The 5,086-nt window shown below is 38.0% G+C and overlaps 1 pseudogene; it reads right to left on the bottom strand.

The window, feature by feature from the left end:
* Positions 1-638: 638 nt before the first annotated feature.
* Positions 639-2,062, bottom strand: LOC129520799 (14-3-3 protein zeta/delta-like; annotated as a pseudogene).
* Between the last annotated feature and the right edge of the window lie 3,024 nt (positions 2,063-5,086).

Below are 5,086 nucleotides of genomic sequence, written 5' to 3'. Positions count from 1 at the left end.
CATGAGCAGTATATGGTAAGAAATAATGACTAGCAAACTTAAAACTATGTATCTTTTTAACACTAATAAACTATTTTTAATCTGTTATTACATAACATTCTCTTCAAATTACCAAAAATCTATATTAATCTCTGACATGATGCATTTCAAAGGGGAAAACCAGATACAAGATCTTTATTTTGGGTATTAATAATATTCAAAGTAAACACCAGGGTCTTAGGCCAACAAATGATTATTCTTTTTTTTTTCCATTCATAAAACTTTTATTCCACTTACATGAGCTTAATACATGTGTCCTTAACAATTATTCTTGGATTGTTCATGAAAATTTCTTTTTTTTAATTTTTATTTATTTTTATTTTTTTGTTCATGAAAATTTCATAAGGCATTAAACAAAGCTAGCCATCATCTCAAGTTATTTCCCTGTTAACTATTTTTACAGCACATGCATGTTAGGCAAGTATCAAAAAAAATCACAAAATTGAAAAACCAAACCAAAACAAAAAACCCTAAAAAAAAAGTTAAATACATGGGATTTTTGTTTTGCCGCTCTGCTTGATATACATAAAGTAATGGATATCAAACAATTCATTTTTACTGCATCTTTACTTGTACATTTGTTCTTAGGTTGCCTAAAACATATACAAATAAAAGGAGTGTAGCAAAAATAATGAAAGCAAACAGCAGGTAACTGTACAAATAATGGAATGTGAACTGTTTCTGCCCTTATCCAGGGTAAATTGGGTCACAACTAAAGGAACACTTCTGCAACTGTAGTCAAAGGTGTGCACATTAAGAATGAGTATTCCACAGATACTCATGGTTCACATGTAATATCTACGGGATACCCATTTCCACTACAGCCTTGTAAGCCCTCCAGACCTTAAAGTACCCACAATAACTACACCTGTATCTGGAACCAATTATCCCTTTTATTCCCCACCAGGACAAACCAATACGTAGGCAGTTTTCTTTGCTTAGACATGGAAGCAGTTTTAACACTGGCGCTTGTGAAGCCGCAATGTACCAAAAGTACCATGCCAAACATTTATAAGTAGTATAAAAATTCCACATCCCCATATTGGCCACCTCAAGATGAAAATGGATAACTCCCTAAATGTTAACTGGCTCTACTCCCCTAATATTCAACATAAAAACCACATGGGAAATATAGAAATTCAAACAGAAGTAACATACACCTGTCATAAATCATAAACAAAAAACTATTTGTGGGACAGCATGAATGACAAATGGTCTACTGTGTAAATTTTAGAATGAAGCAGACAAAAGTTGGAAGGCCGGTTAATTTTCCCCTCCTTCTCCTGCTTCAGCTTTGTCTCCTTGAGTGTCCGATGTCCACAATGTCAAGTTGTCTCTCAGTAATTGCATTATTAGCGTGCTGTCTTCGTATGACTCTTCACTTAATGTATCAAGCTCAGCAATGGCTTCACCAAAAGCTGTTTTTGCAAGAGAGCAGGCTTTCTCCGGTGAGTTCAGAATTTCGTAATAGAGCACAGAGAAGTTAAGGGCCAGACCCCATCTGATAGGATGTGTTGGTTGCATGTCCTCTCTGCTGATTTCAAAAGCTTCTTGGTATGCTTGTTGTGACTGATCCACAATCCCTTTCCTGTCATCACCAGCAGCAACTTCGGCCAAGTAATGGTAGTAGTCTCCTTTCTTTTTCTTTTTTTTTTTTTTTCCTTTCGTTTTCAAATAGTAGACTTTGCTCTCTGCTTGTGAAGCATTGGGGATCAAAAACTTTTCCAAAAAGGACATCATTGCAGAGATCTCTTAGCTCGGTCTCAGTGTTCTCTCTGGATTCTTGAGCCATCTGCTGTTTTTCCTCAGCACCTTCTGTCTTCTGCTCAATTCTTGAGATGACCCTCCAAGATGACCTAGGGGATCCTACAACATTTTTATAAGCAACTGAGAGAAGATTCCTCTCCTCATTGGGTAATCCAGCTCCTTGCTCAGTTACAGACTTCATACAGGCTGCTATGTCATCATATCGCTCAGCCTGCTCGGCCAGTTTGGCCTTCTGCACCAGCTCATTTTTATTCATGATTGGATGTTCTGTGTCCGGAGTGGGTGGCAGTGGACAGGGACCACAAATGATTACTCTTTGTAACATTTTTTAAATGCTCTGAATTGAAGAATATTCAAATTATTTCCCTCTGTACAAATGCTTACTCATCTTTAATATTTACTTTTTTAAAAAAGATTTTATTTATTTATTCATGAGAGACATAGAGGGAGAAGCAGGCTGCATTCAGGGAGCCCGATACGGGACTCGATCCCGGGTCTCCAGGATCACACTCTGGGCTGAAGGCAGATGCTTAACGCTGAGCCACCCAGGCATCCCATCTTCAATATTTACTGATAATATCTATAATCTAGTCAGACCTAAAGACTGACCACCAACTTTAATTCCTTACAAGTAATAATTTTAGCAATTTCATGTATAAGTAGTCAAAAAGGTCGGAAAAGAAAATGTGATCCTAATTCTGTGTAGGAACAATCCATTCCAGAATAATAATTTTAACCTGAATCATACATATTCAAAGTGGCAGGAGCTGCAGGGAATCAAGCTAACATTTATTGGCCATGTATTATGTGCTTGGATGGTTTATGTTACCTGTTGTCATTTTCATAACAATCCTATTAGGTGTGGATTCTATCCATTTGAGGTTAGTTAGGAAAATGAAGTTCAGAGAGCTTAAATAACTCAATGCCCCAATGTCACCCAGCCAGTAAATAACAGAGGCCAACTTCAAATTCAGATAGGTCTGATTCCAGAACTCATAATCTAAGTCAGTGAGAATGATATTATATAGCAGCAGTTCTTTTTCTTTGGAACATTTGGGTTTTTCTTAAGGGAAGGGAGTATTAACTGGGAGTTTTCATTACCAAGTTCTGAGCACCTACTGTTATATTTTAAAATTTACATCAATCATGAAATAGGACATATCCAATAGCCTTTGCCTTTACTCAGCCTCTCTCCCTTGGAAGTCTGTACCACGATCCTGAAGTGTTTTATCCCCACTTAGCTCATACACAGAACATGTCTTTTGTCTTGGTCATCTCTTGGTAGCAATATATTGTAAAACTATTTACCAAATGTTGAATTGTGCATCATTTAATTGTCCTCAACTCCATATCCTTCTGTACTTCCTTCTGTGGCAACAGGGTTAGAAGCCTGCAAAACTATATTTTAGAGACACTTTGCCAAGCTAGAGGTGTTAAGTGCCAACCTTTCTGAAATTCCAACATTGAGAAATATTAGCAGAGGTTTAAAAAGCGGGAGGAGCCCAGAGACTTGCAAATCCTGGCCCAGCCCTGTTGGAGAACCCACTTCAGGGCTTCTGAAAGGAGCTGCCCTGCAGTTCTCGGGTCACCTGGGTGCCTCGTCAGTTAAGCCTCCAACGCTTGATTTTGGCTCAGGTCATGACCTCAGGGTCATGAGCTCAAGCCCCATGTTAGGCTCTGCACTGAGCATGGAGCCTGCTTAAGATTCTCTGTCTCTCCTTTGTCCCTAACCTGCACCCTCCCACCCTGGGCCCCCACTCTCAAGTAGTGTGAGTGCTCTCTCTAAAAGAAGAAAGAAGAAGAAGAAGAAGAAGAAGAAGAAGAAGAAGAAGAAGAAGAAGAAGAAGAAGGAGGGAACAGCCCTCCTTCTAACAGGTGTGGAAGGTCACAGAAGTTTCTCCAGCAGCTAAGAAGCCATTGCTGGCTCTTGGGTTCCAGCACAAATATGGCAGCAGTTTCCTGATATTCTGCTTCCTATTCTTTCCTTTTTTTTTAATTTAATTTTATTTTTATTGGTGTTCAATTTGCCAACATATAGCATAACACCCAGTGCTCATCCCATCATAGTGCCCCCCTTAGTGCCAGTCACCCAGTCACCCCCACCCCCCTCCCACCTTGCTTTCCACCACCCCCTGTTCATTTCCCAGAGTTAGGAGTCTCTCATGTTCTGTCTCCCTCACTGATATTTCCCACTCATTTTCTCTCCTTTCCCCTTTATTACCTTTCACTATTATTATATTCTCCAAATGAATGAGACCATATAATGTTTTTCTCCGATTGACTTACTTCACTCAGCATAATACCCTCCAGGTCCATCCACCTCAAAGCAAATGGTGGGTATTTGTCGTTTCTAATGGCTGAGGAATATTCCATTGTATACATAGACCACAGCTTCTTTATCCATTCATCTTTCGATTCTCCATTCTTTCCAACATCTTCATAACCAATTCTCTGCATCAAACTTCGCTTGGCTTGAACTACCTAAAGTGTTACTTAATGTCCGAATTAGAAACATATGATGTTACCTTTTCTTTCCCTGTCTATCCCATATTTGCTAAAGGAGAGTTATGAATTTTAAAATCATTAGTCTTTGACACATTAAATTGAAAGACTAAATTTCTAGTACACATATCATAGGTCTTCATAAGAATTACTTTTTTTTTTAAATTGTACTAGTGCTTCATGAGTTCATGAAAATTCTTGTCACTGGATCAAAAATATTTTCTTTCTTTATAAAACCGTGAAACAGAGGACATTTAGGCCTGTGAAATTTGAACCCACGTTATTTAAATACTTGCAGATAAACTGAGCATATACAGCTATATTACTTTAAAAGAATCCTGCTTCTGGAGAATTGTCTTTCAAGTGTACTACTGTGTGAAGTATGACGTTTCAAAATTATTTTCTCCTGCACTCAGAATCTTCTTAGCAGAAAAATGAGTCCTGGCATGGATGAAGTCTAAGGTCTGTTTTCATCCCAGATTTTTATTTGTTCTATTTTATTTGTTAATTGCAAAGCTGTATCTGAGTTATTAATGTGGCCCACAAGTTCTCTTCTTGGTTCTCCTCTATGCTAACACATGTGCGTAAGCAAGTGTATTTATCTCTGAGTCTCACGTTCTTCATTTACACGACAAGAGATTTGAAATTGAAGATATCTATGTTTCTTGCCTTCTCTAAAATCATCTTTGATGCCAGTTTAACTGTTCTTTGTTTTGAGCACTAGTTCAATTGGTTTATCACATGGCTAGAAAACTTGGTTTCCTTATTCATAAAATTG

This window comes from Nyctereutes procyonoides, unplaced genomic scaffold (assembly GCF_905146905.1).
Source record: "Nyctereutes procyonoides isolate TBG_1078 unplaced genomic scaffold, NYPRO_anot_genome, whole genome shotgun sequence".
In the NCBI taxonomy this organism is placed as follows: Eukaryota; Metazoa; Chordata; class Mammalia; order Carnivora; family Canidae; genus Nyctereutes; species Nyctereutes procyonoides.
This window is presented reverse-complemented; position numbering and strand designations above follow the sequence as displayed.